This window comes from Acinonyx jubatus, chromosome A3, assembly GCF_027475565.1.
Source record: "Acinonyx jubatus isolate Ajub_Pintada_27869175 chromosome A3, VMU_Ajub_asm_v1.0, whole genome shotgun sequence".
Taxonomy (NCBI): domain Eukaryota; kingdom Metazoa; phylum Chordata; class Mammalia; order Carnivora; family Felidae; genus Acinonyx; species Acinonyx jubatus.
The window spans coordinates 121,610,933-121,629,035 of NC_069388.1; the positions used below are offsets into that span (position 1 = coordinate 121,610,933).

General features: G+C 36.3%; 1 protein-coding gene across 1 annotated transcript in view; it reads right to left on the reverse strand.

Moving 5' to 3' along the window:
* The window catches only part of TDRD15 (tudor domain containing 15), a 688,321-nt gene that overhangs the window by 591,370 nt on the left and 78,848 nt on the right, over positions 1–18,103 (reverse strand). Inside the window, exon 4 of the mRNA XM_053201184.1 lies at positions 10,025–10,179. The gene's annotated coding sequence lies outside the window, so the exon portion shown is untranslated. The remainder of the gene's footprint in view (positions 1–10,024; positions 10,180–18,103) is intronic.

Consider the following 18,103-nt stretch of genomic DNA (forward strand, 5'->3'; position numbering starts at 1 on the left):
CCTCTGTTCCACAAAAGGCCTTATGAAACAATCATATATTTTTGGGTATCTTCAAGTACCCCGAGGATGCAAACCTTGTATCCTAGAAGCCACCTGACCCTTACAAAAAGGGTCACATTTCACATTTCACATTTTCCTTATCATTCCTATTCATTCAAATCTTATACATTCCCTACCCGTTCCTTTGAGCATCCTATGTCTCTACAATGGTACAAAACTCTCCTTTCTCGGAGCCTTCACAGTCCCCTGCTTGCTCTTCACATTCTGTACAGCACACTGGGTTACCTGTGTGAATGGCTTAACCCCCCATTTCCATAGGATATAGGGAGACCTCCAAAAGAATACAGCCCATGTATAATCATGTCTCTCTGGGTTGACACATTTATACTCTCACCTATATGAGTTCCAAAAAATAATGCCAGGCCTCTATCATAGACCACAGCAAACTAGCATTAAAGGCTCTGCTTATCACAGGAAGCCAGGTGAACTTTATGTAATCCAATACAGGAAGGAGGTAAGAGAGTTCCTGAGTCCAGAGGAATTACAGTAACTGCTGATGGTAGCACTGGTTCAAGAACCAAATCTCTGTAAACTCTACCCAGGCATGAAGCTAATCCATCCTTTAGGAAACTTATGTTTAGACATATGACTGTCCACTTTCCTTTAGGCCAAAAGAACTAGCCTGCCACTATCCACTGTTGTTAAGGCAACTTTTCATTTTTTAAAGAATGGAGAGTCAAAGAATGAGGTGATACCAGAAGTGGGGATTTAAGGGCTGATCTGAACACACAGATCTAATAGAACCACTAGGCAATCAGTGCATTCTAGTCCATTCTGTGAAAGAAGAATATACTTCTGGGCAGGATGACCAAAGATACGCAGTGGGCTGAACTCAGAAGCCAATGTTATAAATCTCTTTATTATGAATTTTTAGGATGCCCTCAAATACATTTCTTAAGGACATATAGGTGCTATTGTTGGTGAATTGACCAGACTCCTCCAGCTAAAAGCTCTTCTTACTATATTAAATTGACCATGTTATAAGATGTCAAGAACCATTGGCTTATCCTAGTCGTCTTTCTGAATCTCAGTTTCTGTCCCTACAGAAATGTTTATGAAAATGATTGCTGAGAACTGACAAAGCTAATTTCTCAGTGCAACAAAAATCTGGGACTAAACATCCTACAAATCCTCCCAGAAAATGTACGCAGAGAGAGCTGTGACCTAAATTTTTATGGTTTATTTTTATGGTTTTATTATTTAATATTTGAAAATACCTCTTTTTATAAAAGCAATGCATGTTTGTTCTTTAATAAATCTGACATATATATACTGACATATATAAAGAAAATATAAATCCTCTGAAATCCTGTATCTCATAGATAATTATCATTAACATTTTATGCTACTTCAATGTATTACTATTGCATACATAAATTTTTGAGTTCCTATATACACTTTAAAATCGAGTCATTCTCTACATAATGTAAAACTGATTTTTCAATTAAACATTATATTGTGGGCACGTTTCCTTGTAGTTATTTTGGACAGCTTCACAGAATTTCATTGTATGGATATAACACAATTTATTTAACCAAACCCTATGGGTCAATGTTTAGGTGATTTTTTCACCTTTAGTTACTATAAGAATTGCTACAAATCAAAGATTTTTGCATAAAAACCTCTGCACACTTGTGTAATTTCTTTAGGATTCATTTCTAGACACAGAAACAGAATTGCTAGTGAATAGTTATGCACATTTTAAATTTACACATTGCCAAATTGCCCTCCAAAAAAATGTACAATTTTTATTTTCATAACATGAATCAAGATGCCCATTTGCTTATACTCCTACCAATAGTGGATACTATCAAGCCTTTAAATCTTTATGAATACGGTAAGTGAAAAGCTGTATCTAATTGTTATTTTAAATTACATATCTGATTATGGGCTTTTTCTTTCATTTGTTTATTGGCTTTTCATACTTTACTAAATTACCTTTATGTGTATTTTTCCCATTTTTTCCCAGGTTGTTCATCTTTTTTTCTATTGCTATGTAAAAATTCCTTACACATTGAAAATGTTATCTTGTATTCCATACTAACTATATATTGTTCCCATCTGAGTTCTACATATAGTAGCTACACAGTAAATTTTGTTAACTGAAATAATAGATGTTACAGTTTGTCAAACAGAAATTCTAGACTTTATGAAGTCATATTTGTATTCTTTCTTTTCCTTTATAGTTTCTGGCCATGGTGCCAATCTTTCCACTGAATGACTAGAAGAAAATTTTCTTCTAATAATACATTAGACTTTTTTTAAAAAATCATTTTATCTTTAATCCATCTGGGTTTCTTAATGGGTAAAATGTAAGATAGAGATCCAACTTAAATTTATTGCTAATTCAATGCATATTTTCCAAAATCATTGCTTGAATAATCAAGATTTTTCTCACTCATTAGAAGTGCTGACTCCATCATATATAAAACACTAACATAAACTTATGAATCTTCTCTTTATCTACCTATTCCTTTGCCAGTGCATTAATACCATTACATGTACATCACAGCTTACTCTGATATCTAGAAGAGAATATCCCCCCAGTGTTGTCCCCCAAATTTCCTGGCCATTATTAATCATTTTTTCTTCCAGATGAAAGCAAAAATCAATCTGTCAACATTTTTTAAGCTTGCAATTTATACTGAATCAGCATTAAATTTATAGACTATTTTGGTAAGAACTGACATCTGTAGTCATCTACTGTAGAGAACACATAAATACAAAATCAACTCCTGCATTACTTTGCATGTCTCAATGTATACTTGATTTTAAGCTAATTACAATAAAATCTAATTATTACTATTAAATTATTATACCCATTTGGCACCAAAGATTCAACATTAATTTTAAAACAAATTAATTCTTCACTGAAATTTGTTTCATGTTATTGGATGACAGTTTGTTAAAACATGACACCTAGTTGAAGACAGGTCTCCTATTAATTAAAATATTTGTTACCCCCATAATGCATAGAATTCCACCCCACTAGAATGCGGTCATGATGGGATCTACACCTTCAGATACAGACTATCATAATATCAGTGATGATAGTGAAGATTATAGAGTTCTTGCAGATTTACAAAATTAGAGTAAGATCTGGTTAGCTTATTCAGTTTTTCTAGAAGAATGAGGTTTATGGTAAATTTTGCCAGTATCTAAAGAAAAAAAATGTTGGGAGTTTTGGCAGTTCTCTAATGTCCAAAGTTAGGCCCACCCTGCAGTCCTTTTATTCCCCCTCTGAATAATAAGCATTTGCTCTTGAAGAGCAAACTGGGAGAAGGTCTCTAAAATACAAATTGAAAGCAGATGATTTCTACTCCAGAAAAATATACCACATAAAAACGTGTTCCCCATGTAGTTAAAAATCCTGCTGGAAAGACAAATCTAGGGTACTAGAGTTGAGAGGCTTGTGACATTCTTAAAATTCTCCTGAAGTATCCATTAATCTTCCTATTACCTAAGCTTTTTTTTTTTTTTTACTTTTTTAATGTTTTTTATTTATTTTTGAGAAACAGAGAGCATGAGCAGGGGAGGGGCAGAAAGAGGCAGACACAGAATCCAAAGCAGGCTCCAGGCTCCGAGCTGTCAGCACAGAGCCCAACGTGGGGCTCAAACCTACAAACTGTGAGGTCATGACCTGAGCCAAACTCAGACGCTCAACCAACTGAGCCACCCAGGCACCCCTAAGTTTTTATCTGCAAAATATATGGAAAAGCACATGATCAAGTGAAAAGTTTCATGGCACAGCTTTCAAGCTCTACACAGCTTTCAGAAGAGACAAGTAGGGGCACAGATTTGCAAACTTCTAGTGGCAAAAATAAGACAAATATGGGAGCAGTGGCTTCTGGCTGGGGTAATGGATGATAAAAACAAATATATAGGGTGATGTCAAATCACAGATGGACTTGAATCACTGTCCAAAAAAATGCAGAAAAAGTCTCTCAAGCAAAGAAGTGACAGGACTCCATACAGAGCTCCCTGACATGACAGAAGAGGCAAATGGAATTAAAATATAAATGTTAGGAAACACTATATAATATAGATTCATTTAATTCAATCATTCATTCATTTATTTAATAAATATTTATTGCAAGACAATATATTCAGCAATGGCCAGTCTCTGCACAGAACATTCATGTGGTAGGAAGAGAATCAGGGCAACAGACAGTATACAAGCAAACATAAACAAAGTATTATGTTCAGTGCTATGAAAAACAAGCAGGATAAACAGAGAATGGTAAGAAGGTGCTATTCTAGGCAAGGTGGCCATGGATGGCTTGTCAAATAAGATGGCATCTGAACAAATCTTATGAAATGAGGAAGTGAGCCACACAAATATCCAGAGGTAAAAGTAATAATAAAAGAAAAAGCCCCAAGACAGGAGCATACACAGCATCTGGCATGGCTACTGGCAGTATGAGGTGAATAGAACGGTAGGAAATGAGGCTAGGGAAGGAAGTGCCATGGGCCAGTGTATACACATCTGTATAAGTCTTGGTAAGGGTTTGAATTTGTTCTAAACATGATGAGAATACCTGCAAAGGCTCTGATCAAGAGAATAACATGATTTGAATATGCTTCCTAAAAAACTACTCTCGCTGCTGTATGGAGAATAAGAAAGAGGAAGCAAGAGTGAAAGAAGAGAGGCCAGTTAGAAGTCCAGCCAAGGGAGAAAAAACTAGCTTAGTGGAAGTGAAATGAAGTGGGATTTGCATCTTTGTTCAATGCTAGAGAGTATGTTTCCAAGACTTGGTCTGAGCAACTGGAAAAATGGCAAAATCTTTCACGCCATCCCCCTCTATGGCTCTTCAAATCCTCTGACACCATCTTCCACCCATTCTTAACTCTCTTTCACCAAACCCTCTGGAACTCATGGTCCATCATCAACAAAATCCCTGATATCCTCAACCCTTTCAGTGACTGTTCCCTATGTCTTCGTTTTTTTGTTGGTTGGTAGGACTGACATGCAAAAAGCGATACATATTTAATGTTTACAACTTCATGAGTTTGCCTATATAGGTCATGGTAATGGTTTCACAGGTATCTTCAAATCCTATACGTTCTTGCTCTATGTCACCCCAGAAAGGCATGCTATTCCCCCACAGTCCACTCACATGATAGCTGTTTGCTTTTCCACACCCACCCTTCACACTTCTGAGCCTAGAAGTAATAGATATCCTTCAGGCTCCTCATTGCCACTCCCACTAATTCAAAAAATGAGAAATTCAGAAACTGTGCCACAAGAGGACCCCAGAAAACCTACTTATTGCTTGTAAAATTCTTGTTGAGGATGGGTATCATCTTTACATCAAGGATGATACGTTTGAAATTGACTCAAAGATCTTAGGAACACAACACCTGGCCTGAGTTTCCACTTTCTCTTGTGAATAGTAATTCATGCACCAGTACAGCTCTCAGAGTATACACTGCATCCCTAAAGACACAGGGATATAGACTAGAAAGCATAGTCATTCACCCAAGGGGAATGGCTGGCAGAGAAGATATAGACGGTGAGATCCTAATCATGAGATTTGTCTCAGTAGAATTTCTTGGTTGTGGCAGATCAGTTCTGCATGTGTATGTAGGTACAGGCTTTTTTGTAGATCTACACATAAGCAAGGGGTATTTCTCCAAAGAAATAAATCCCTTGGGACCTTTTCACTATGCCACACAGTCAAGAAAATTCTACACTGGGAAAGCAAGGATGTAGAAGATTTTCCTCACACATGGCTTGCCCTCCAGAGAGCTTTGTGGGATATACAAGATCTGGTCCTATCAGTCCTGGGCATGGCATAAGCTGAAGCTTCCCACCATATTCTCAGCTACTTGCTCTCTTAAATACCTCCTATCACTGATAATACACTTCATGTACTTGATTAATTAAAGGACAGTCCATGCCTCTGAAATATTCTTACAGTAACCTTGACTTAGCCCCGTCACAGCATTCAATTCATTCTGTTTATGTGACTGTCTCACTAAACCATGAATTCTTTGAGGATGTCTGTGTGCTAAGCACCAGGGTCTCTCCCAGAGGTTGTACTGATGCATAAAAAGAAGGCATGATTAGTTGTATGAAAATGCTCAGTAAACGGCACACTGTCAGCAGGCTGCATATTCCCAGTCATTCCAGCCACAGCTTCCTACACTGAGGAGCTGCCCTTTCTGGGTTGTTTCCATGATGTTTTCTTAATTTTTCCCTTTATAAAAGATTATCATTCTCTTTCTCTCAGAATTATGCCACACTTAACAGTAAGTCAATGGAAAAATTCTCTGAAATGTGAATGACTAAAATAATGATGTTTTTCACCCTTCTGTATCAGTTAGGGATCTGAAGTCTGAAATCTGTAGGATTGGCCAGGTAGAAATTCAGACAGAATTTCTACATTCCAATCTTTTTTCCTTTTTTTTTTTTAAGTTTTTATTTCAACTTGAGTTAACAGAGTATAATATTAGTTTCAGGTGTATAATTTAGTCTTGAGGCAGAGTTTCTTCAAGAAATTTTAGTTTTGCTTTTAAGGCATTCAACTAATTGAATAAGTCCCACCCACATTGTTGAGGGCAATCTCCTTTACTTAAAGTTGACAGACTAGATGTTAGTTACATCTGCAAAATACCTGAAGAGCAATATCTAAGTGAATGTCACACCAAACAACTTGGTACCACAGCCCAGCCCAGCTAACATAAATTTAACCATCAAAACCTTCATTCTGGATATGGCACACAAGTTTCACTCTCTTACTATAATCAAATAGAAAACTAGATAAAATGTATAAAATTTTTGGTTTCAGATTTTAGGTCAGAGCACAAGTTGACAAGCTGATTCTTAAATTTACATCAAAATACAAAGGACCTAGACTTACCCAAAACAATTTTTAGAAAGAACAAAGCTGGAAGGCTGTACTACCTTTTATCAAGACTCGCCATAAATTTATAAGAATCAAGAGAATGTGGTAGTGACATAAGGATCTACAGGATAGCACATATATGCTCATTTGATTTTTGCCAAAGGTGCCAAGGTAATTCGATCTGAAAAGAGAATCTTTTCAATCATGCTGGGAAAACTGCATATTCATTTGGAACAAATATGAATCTTGTTTCTTACCTCACTGCATACACAACAAACTTGAAATGGATCACAGACCTAAATGTAAAGACTAATACTTTAAAATTAGTAAAATAGAGAAGAAAAAATACTCAAAGTATTGGGGTAAGCAATTATTTCTTAGATACAGTATGACTCTGTATGACACTACAATGGTGGATACATGTCATTATACATTTATTGAAACCCATAGAATATACAACACCACAAGTGAACTCTAATGTAAACCATGGATTTTTAAGATTATTATGTGTCCATATAGTTTCATCAATTATAACAAATGTACTACTCTGGTGGGGTATGTTAATAATGGGGAAATCTACACATGTATATACATGTATGGGGTACACAGGAACTCTATGTACTTTCCTCTCAATTTTGCTATGAACTTTAAACTGCTCTAAAAAATAAAGTATATTAAAAAAAAAAAAGACTCCCTAGATAGCATGCCAAAGCTCACAAAAGAAAAAATGATAAATTGGATTTCATCAACTGTTTAGTATCTGTTCTTTGAAAGACATCATCAAAAAATGGCAAATTATTGCAATAAATGATATACAGAAAATAGTTTTAAAGACCCTACAATTCAGGAAGAAGAAGACAACCCAAAGTTTACAAATGGGAAAACAGTAGAAGAGACCCTTAACAAAACAAGATATATAAACAGTGAATAATCACATGAAGACTTTCAACATTACTAGTAGTAAGAAAAATACAAACTAAAACCATAGTTAGATACTACTACACACTCACCAGAATGGTAAAAATTAAAAGATAAAACAAACGTTAGCGAGGATGTAGAGCCACTAAAACTCTAATGTATTGCTACTAGGAATTTAAATACTAAAGCCATCTTGCAAAACCGTTTGGCAGCTTCTTAAAAAGTGAAATAACATCTACCCTATGACTCAGAAATTTCACTCCAAGTACTTACTCAAGAGAAATGAAAATAAGTGTCCACATAAAGAATTGTACAAGAATGTTCTTAGTAACTTGTAATAGTCAAAAATTACAAACAATCCAAATGTCCATTAATAAGAGAATGAGTAAACTGTGGTATATTTATGCCATGCATTACTTCTCAATAATTAAATGAAAAATTCCATTGTCATCTGCAGCAACATGGATGAATCTCAGAGACTTTATAATAACCAAAAGAACTAGACTCAAATAAGTACACATTTAATTATTTCCTTTACATGAAGATTAAGAGAGATGGACTACTCTATGGTGAGGGATACCAGAACACTTTCCCACCCTTTCTGTGAGAAAAAATTGTTCAGAAAAAGGCATGAGGAAACTTTGAAATGAAGGTAATATCCTAATTAATGTGTGTGTTATAGGCATGTATACATTTGTCAGAACTCAACAAACTGCACCCTTAAGATTGGCATATTTTATGGCACATAAATCATTCCTAAATAAAAAGACAAATACACAGCTTTATAATTAAAACATGTAATTTTTACGTGTGTGTGAATACATATGTGGATTCTGTTTTCTATTCTATAAATATGGGTATTTGTCCATTTGCATTTATAATTTATAAATTAAAATTTATAATTTTGTTATAACAAAAAAGAGCAAGATTTAATTTCTAAAATAACCTACAAATAATAGCAATAAAGTATTTTATATAACTTGACAAGCTAATATTAAAATTTATATTGAGGAACAAAAGGCCAAAAATTGTCATGACAATTATGAAGAAAAAACCAAATAGGGAAATAAGTTCTGACAGATGTGAATACTGACTCTAAATCTATATCAAATAAGACAATGTGATAGTGGCATAGAAATAAGCAAACAAAGCTAAGAAAAATTTAAGGAACTTAGACTCACAAGTATATGGAAATATATATAGGACAGAGGTAACATTAAAATCTACAGATAGATGCCAATAAATTGTATTGGAAACATTGTTCATATAGTAAAACAAAATTAGAGCACCATTTGACTATATATATTTTTATATATTGTTATACAATATATATTATCATATATGCATATACACGGTGAAGGATAAGACTGATACATCTGATTATATCAGATATTTTTTACTGCTTAACAAACTACCCTAAAAATTAATGGTTTATTATGCTCACAAAAACACATAATCTATGCAGAGCTCAGTGGGGATGGCTTTTTCCTTTACGTCTGGTGTCCCATGACTATGGGTAAAAGACCCATTTCCGGTTTTGTTGTGTCTCTGGTGAGAACACAATCGACCCTCTTAGCAAATTTCAAGATTATATCCAGTGTTATTAACTATAGTCACCATACTGCCATGCTATATATTAGATCTCCAGACCTTAATTCTGCAAAATTCTCCAAAACTAAAATTCTATACCCTTTGATCGATATCTCCCATTTCCCTATGCCCCAACTCATGGAAATCACCGTTCTACTAGATTCCACATATAAGTGAGATCATGCAGTACTTCTCTTCCTGTGTCTGGCTTATTTCGTTTAACACAATGTTTCTAGGTCCACCCATGTTGTCACAAATAGCAGGATTTCCTTAAGACTGACTAATATTCCAGTGTGTATGTATGCATGTGAGTGTATATATATTCCATCATGTGTATATTACATATACATCATATATATCACCTTTTCTTTATCCATTCATCCATTGATGGGCACTTAGGTTTTTGCCATAACTTGACTATTGTGAATAATGCCACATGGGAATTCAGACATCTCTTTGACAGTGCTAGATAAATTAATTACTTCAAACAATTAATACTTCAAACATCACATTGTATAACTCAAATATACCTAAATTTTTACTGTCAATTAAGCTTCAGTAAGGCTGCAGGAAACATAAAGGACCCACTTTCAAGATGGCTTACTCACATGACTGGCAAGTTGGTGTTAGCTGTCAATTGGAGCTCAACCAGGGCTGTGGACCAGGGGCCTAGGTTCTTCACCTTTGTGAGCCTCTCTAAAGCCTGCTTGTACTTCTTCACAGAATGATGGCTGGATTCCAAGAGAAAGCATCCCAAGATAACCTGACGGAAATGAATGACATTTTTTAAATATTTACTTATTTTTGAGAGAGAGAGAGAGCACGTGTGAGAGCACACAAGTTCGGGAGGGGCAGAGGGAGGGAGACAGAGAATCTGAAGCAGGTTTGGTGCTGTCAGTGCAGAGCCCAGTGCTGAACTCACCAACCATGAAATCATGACCTGAGCCATACTTAACCAACTGAGCCACCCAGGCACCCAGAAACGAACGACATTTTTTGAGACTTGGTTTTCAAAGTCATATAACATCACCTTTGCCAAACCTTACATCAAGGCAGTCACAAAGTCCCTCCCAATTTTAAGTACAAGTGACATTGATTCCATCCCTTAACTAAGGGAATAGCAAAGTTCTAGAAGAGCATGTTAGACAAGACACACAACGTGGCTATATCTTTGGAAAATACAAGTGTTGAATCACTGTATTGCACATCTGAAACTAATAATACACTGTATATTATAAATAAACTTAAAAAATAAAAAACTTCACAGAATTAAAAGAAGCTACAGATTAGGTGAAAATTTCAACACATGCTACTGTATTTACCTACAACACATAAAGATCCCATATAAATATTAAAATTCAAAAACAACCAAATAGAAAAAATAGTAAACGATACAAATAGACTTCCTTCAGAACAGGAAGCCCAAACATCAATAAAAATATGAAAATGTGTTCAACCTCAGTAACAGTAATGTGGGAAATATAAAAATGAGAAACTATTTCAAAAACATCAGATTGGCAAAACTTCTAAAGTGAGCCACGATAAGTGCTGTCAATGAAGTGAAGCAATTAGAAATCTCATTACTATTGGTCAGAGTTTCAGCGACTAACTACTTTGAGTGCCAGGCAACATCTGGTGAAACTGATGATGTAGATGACCTATGATGCAATTTCCACTTCTAGGTTCCTCTACTAGAGAAATACTCACTTACATTCACTGGGAGACAAGTTTACAGAAGAATGTTTATTGTAATATTGCTTGTAGAGTGGTGAAAAATTAAAAATAATGCAAATTCACATTAGTAAAACAATGATAATATAAATTGTGGTGCATTATACAATGGAGTAATACAGCAGTTAAAATACATAAACTAGCTCTACGAAATATCAAAGTACATGTAAAAACATAGGAGCAAAAGCAAGTTGTAGATTGGTGTGTCAATATAATGCCACTTGTATAAAGTTCTAAAACATTAAAAACAATCCTATATATTTTTATGTATATATACTTATGTTGAAAACTGAAACCACAGATGGTCATATTAAACACAAAATTCAGAACAGTAATTACTATCGGAAAAGGGGAAAAAGAAGAATGGGATTAGTTTGTGGCACCAATAGCCTTCAACTTCATGCACGATGTTTTATTTAAAATCAGAAGCAAAGATGGCAATTTTTAATACTGGCTAATGTGTGTTTATAATTAGCTTTATATGTTTAAAATATATTGTAATAAAGTCCTGTGTTTGTGTACCAGAGTTAGATAGAATGGACCTTATAGCTAATGTGATTTAACAATTCTTTTCTACATGGGCCAAAACTCATTTTGCAATTGCAGAAACTTGCATCCTGAAAGAAAACTAGACTTCCTCATAGCTACAGAGTGGGTTATTAATACAAATAGAATAAGGACAGTCTCCTGATTCCCAGATAAGCCCTTTTCTTCTACACCATACTCTTCACAAGGATTTTAAAGTGTGATCTTGGGTGCATCTGCCTGACCCAGACAGGAGCGACACTGTGACAATCCGCAGAGAGTATGGAAGAGGCCAACTAGATGAACATTCATACTTGGACACGAGGGTAGATTACAAATGTATGTATAACATTGCCTGAGACCCCACCATTAAAGAATCACTCTTTTGATTTCAGCACTGCCTTCTACGGTGAATTCTATTAGAAGAGGAAAGTATCTACAGGAGATTTGAAACTTTCAATGCTCAGAGTGAGTTGAGAATGGCCCAGAATTGGTGACTTGTAGAAGAAAAGGGATGCAGGATGTGGAACTCTTGTATAAACATCTGACAGTGTGCTAGAGCCAGATGTTTATTTTCTCTAAGCTTAAACCATTTAGGTACCTCCCTCAAAGCCCAGAGAAAATGGCCAGCCACCCTACAATCCAGGAGACTGATCAGAATATGGGCAGTAACAAGCTTACATTTCCACACAAATATTTAGAATTTTCAAGCCTTTTAAATAATTTAAGTAGCCTAATAATCATTAATTTTAATGTATTCTCCACAAATGCTTCCATGAACTGTGATTCTGTTTTCTTCTTTTTTAGCTTAATGAAGCTTTTAGTCTTATTGTGAGCATCATTTATGATGGAAGATAGCCTCCTCTAGCAGAAAAAAATCTCTCTCAAAATATTAGAAGATAAAGGCACACAAACTGTTCAGATCACCCTCTGTTTTCCACCCTGGCAGGGATCGTGTGTTTATGAAAGGCAGTACCAACTCTTACAAACATCTACTATATAATGGTCACATATTTCACAAACATGCTGCTTAACAAAACAGGAGGGTAGGAGATTTTGGCTGCAGTCCCCACTCTGACATAAATCACTAAGTGGCCTCAGAGAAGTCATCGTAGCCTCTCTAAGCCCTTCTCTTTGTCTATCAGATAGGCATCACAGTCCTGACGTGTCTACACAGGGCTTTCAAAGTTTACATAAGGACAGGAAAGGGTTTTGAAATATTATTGTCTCTGATTGCAAGTGTCTGGGAGATAGCAAAGGCTCTACATTAGTGTATATACATTTCACATGCAACCAGGTCAGTCAAAAAGGAAGATGAGGAAAAAGAGGGGGAGAGAGAGAAATTGGAACCTGAAGGCTATTAGGATCTTTCCTCTGTGGCCAAGATACCTTCTGCAACTGTAATTTTTCCTATTCTATTCTCCACTCTTCAGCTCCCTCTACCCCTTTTACATCTGGCTCAAGACAGAGTAACATTGCTTTACAGGCAAAGGCTTCTACTGTAAGTGGCCCAATTCTCCCTGCCCCCTTTGTATATTTCTCATACTATCTCATTCTCCCAAAAGCTCAAGGATTAAACTGTTGCACTGAGCCACATTCTCTTCACTTGCATTGTACATCACTAACCCAAGGGGAGATTCTTCACATTTAGGTGGAAACTGAACTCAAATACACTTCTTTTATTTTGAAAGCATTAAGAGAATGCTGCAGCAGTTTCATAACTACTCCCCAATCCAGTTATGTTTGAAACTGGATTATACTTTCCTGAATTTTCTTAATTTGCATTTAATATTGATACACTGTACCTTATTCCTATGCCTGCAAAAAACCTGAGACAGATAAAGAAAAACTGAGGCACCATTCATGAGGCTTCTCCGTGGGGACAAAGAACATCATTAACCTCTGCACTACATTCTCACTCTCCATAAACAGATCTTCACCTTACTTGTACATGGACAGTGGCTCTAATCTCCTGCCTGCCTCCCCCCCTCCTCCCAACCAGCAGTGTGCATTTTTCTACATGAAAAGGTGATTTGAATTTCTGGTCAGATTCTCATAAATACTCTGCAAACTCTTCCTATGGCATTTGACCCTTATATTGAGAAGTCATGCCCTGGGCATATTTTAATCAGTTAAAGTAAATTGACAGATAATCTGATGCTTTACTTCTTGCTAAATTTATAACATCGTTTCTTTGAAATCAGTCTCTTCAGTTTAAAAAAGTCACTGTTCTTGATCTTTTGAATTCTCTTTAATACAAAATGCACACTTATCTGCAAGAAATTTCAAGATTGATGTATGGCAAAGATGAGACAGATGCTGCACTTTGTATGACATAATTATTTTTATCACACCACCTATATTTCACTAAGGGAATATAAGAAGCAGGAGACAATTACTACTAAACAAAGAGCTTTTCTTGTTTTCTACATGACTGAATCTTCTGAGCTTTCCATTACAGCTTCCAAATAGAAGTAAATGTCTATATGCCTGATTTTACAAGGTATTAGATTCAGGGCTGTCAAAAGGAGCCTCAACCCATGTTTGTTGACCATACACAATGTGCCAGTCACTGTGCTCAGCGGTGGTAAGGTGGTGAAAATGGTAGTTCCTGGGCTCAAGCATCTCTAATCTGGTGGGGGAATACAGTCACGTAAACAACTACAATTCTATATAGTAAATGCTATTAAAAAGGAAAGCAGGACGCAAATAAGGGACCCTAACTCAGACCGATCACAAGGTCAAAAAACATTAGTAGCTCTTTTGGAGGAACAGGGAAGAGATAAAGGTAACAGAATGAGACAGGAAGCTTTATAGGTTATATGAGTAAGTTAGACTTTGCCTTGAAAGAAATGCAAAGTTACTGCAGAATTTTAAAGAAGATAATGGCCCAAATTTTTTGAAGGATGTTCTTTTTTTAAATGTTTTTATTTTACTTTTGAGACAGAAAGAGAGCGAGGGAGGGGAAGAGAGAGAGGGGACACAGAATCCGAAGCAGGCTCCAGGCTCTGGGCTGTCAGCACAGAGCCCAATGTGGGTCTCGAACTCACAAACTGTGAGATAATGACCTGAGCCGAAGTCGTAGACACTTAACTGACAAAGCCACCCAGGTCCCCCGAAGGATGTTCTATCTGTAGTATGGGGATGGAATGAAATAAGGAGTCCAAAGACATAAAAAAGTCAAGAGATAGTGGCAGCCCTCCCTGGGGATTGACAGTAGAGAAAGACATAAAGGAGTTGATTTTGAAAAATATTTAGAAGTCAAATAAATAAGATGTGGTGCTTTGCTGGATGTAGGAAGGGAGGGAGGGAGAATTTGAAGTGACACAATCATAGAAGTAGGGAAGGATAGGTTTTGAAATGCCTATGCGATATCCTCATGAAGATCCTTAATAAGTCATCAGAGCTGAAGCCCTGGAGAGGCTTTTGAATCGTGTCACTTATAGGTGGTAACTGAAATGAATGATATTGCCACTGGAGAGTGCAGGAGTATGGAGACTGAGAGAACAAGACCTTGAGAAGCCTTCACTCTGAGGGGATCCAGTAAGGAAAAGGTACCTGCCAATAAAACTAAAAGGCACTGGCTAAAAGAATAAGAGGACATAAGGGGCATGTAGTGAAGACGGGCCCCTAAGAACCTCTCACCCAGAGCAATATAAAACATATTCAAAAATGAATAAATACCACTCAGATATGAATGGATAGACAGTTGGGTAGCTGAAAAGAAACCTAAGAAGATCCCTGCCAGTGGTTGTGCACCATAGGTAACTGAATTTCAGAAAAGCAGAATTCCCAAATATCAAAATTAATTCACTTATAATTCATAAATATTCCTGTATGCCTAATGATTCACCTATCAGTTCTGTAAAAAAGGGAGATACACTCGGGACCAGAGAGATCTGAGTTAAAATCCTATGCCTATCAGGACAAGGGATGTGATCTTGGGAGATTCAAGTGAACTCAGACTTTCTTCATCTGCAAAATGAAAATAATACCTCCACCTCACAGGATTATTCCAAGGATTACAGACATAAAGAGCTTAGCACTGTGTTTAGTACATAGTAATGCTTATTAGCAAATGCCTGTTGAATCTGAATGAATTATTGTATTGGAATGCCTACCCTCTAAGGCCTTACAATTCTTAGACAAGAGAGGTCACTAACCTACCTAACTGCAGACTTCGCTTCTCTCTAATCTGATCTCTGATTACAGTGATCATCTACCAAAAAAAAAAAAAAAAAAAAAAAAGGACAGGAGGCTAAGAATAAGGAAACAAGTCCTTCTAAAATACATAAATACATTAATACATTCCAGTATTAGATCATCAACTGTTGTGGTTCTAAGTATATGAGCCCAAAGGCAATTGATAGTGAAGCTCACTATGTGAAGAGCCTGCTGCCAGACTCCAGAGAGGGGAGAAAGTCAACAACAAAAAAAAAAAGATAAAAATCTGACAGCACTAGGAACTTTGTGTCTGGTCGGAAAGACAGTGATAACTACCTACAAAAGTGCCTTCACATCATCATGTCATATGCAAATTAGTAAAAATAGAGTAGTCGAGTTTCTTGGAAAGGAAGCACAGAAGAATGTGAACATTTATTGAATGCCATTTCACTTCTTCCCTTCTCTGCAGACTCCTTAGAATCAGGTAGCCCAGAGTTCCAATCTAAGTTTGGCCACTCTCCGTGGTCTCGGGCATATTACTTACTATTTCTAAGCTTTGGTTTCCTCAACTATAAAATGAAGGTAAAACTACAGTACATAGCTTACATATAATAACACCTACTAAATTCTAAGCATAACACTTAGACATATTATGTACTCCAGTTATTTATCAGTAGTTCATTAACAGAAATAATAGCAGTTGTATGGATACAGCAGTTGTGCCTTTTTGATTGGGTTCATCTTGCCCTCAACCCCCACCCATGTTCTCCATCTCCTATGGCACTCCTCACAGCAAAACCCACATGGCTCCTATCAGGCCAACTGGCTGTGTCCTACACTAGAGGCAGAGACCTTTTCTTCTCTGAAAGAGAATCGTCAAAGTCCAATGCTACTAGAAGTAGCACCAGCACAGCAGACAACCTCAATTCTGTCACCTGGGAATCCAGTACCTTATACAAGTCACTAAACTGTGAGCTTGTTGCCACATGTACACAGAGGGAACAACACACTTGTGGTGACAGGAATGTTTTGATGATTACATGACAGTATTTATGTAAAGGTGGCTTGAAAATTGCAAAGTATTACACAAATGAGGAAATTGTTATTAGTATTACCCAGGCGCAGATTGGTTGCTCTTTTTAGTTTTTATCCACTATCTCTATTGGAAAACCCAACAAATCACACCACTACTTAAAGCACAAAAGATGTCTTCTTTGAGCACTTAGTACAGACAAGGGTTACCAAATTTTCCTATGTATCACTTACGGTTTAAAGTGCTTTTTACCTTTTGTTTTACCTTGTTTTTTAACTTTTTATTTTGAAATAACAGAAACACAAGAAGTTGCAAAAATCATACAGAGAGGAGGTCCCCCTACCAACCACCCAGCTCCCCAGAGGGCTAACATCTTATATAATTATAGTACATTATTAAAACAATAAGAAGAAAACATCTTAGATTGGATAAAATCAAAATCCTGGAAATCATGAAATAAAAAAATCAAGAAATTTAACTATACATATTTTTAAATTCAACTTGGAAAAAATAAAATTAGGACAAATATCAAACTGAAACATATACAATGAAGTCTAATTTCTATAAAATACAAAAGAATATTTCCTCCAAAGTCTACTTATAAAATAACCAAACCTCCAATAGAAAAATGGGCAAGTGGGACTTGTGCAAGGTGGCAGCATTGGAAGATCTTAAATTCACCTCCTCCTACAGATGCACCAAATCTACAGCTACATATGAATCATTTCCCCCTGAGGAAGATCTGAAAACTACATGAACTGCTTCTCTACCACAAAGGATAAAAATATCACATTGACATGCACAAGAGTGGCAAAGATACAGTCTCAGCAAAAACCTCACACCCAGAAGTGCGACCTACAGTAGGAAGGATCTCACCAGTGCCACATTCCCTTGGAGGAGCAAAGGGTTGGTTCCTCACATAAGGGATCTACATTAGAGATACAAGCCTCCAAAATAGTCGGATTTTTAGAAAACCAAAAGGGCTTATGTACAAGAAACCCAAAGTGCCACATGAAACTAAGATTCCCCTTTTATAAGGCTTAACTATGGTTTTATTCACCCTAAGACCCAGCAAAAAAAAACAACAAAAAAAAACGTAGCAATTTGAAAAGTTCCTAGGCTATATATGGAGATTCATTTGCTAATATAAAAGCATCTGCTGGAGGGAAAGGGGCAGGTGAACCTCTCCCCAGAGACAGAGGCAATGGCAGATGCCATTTTTCCACTCCCCACC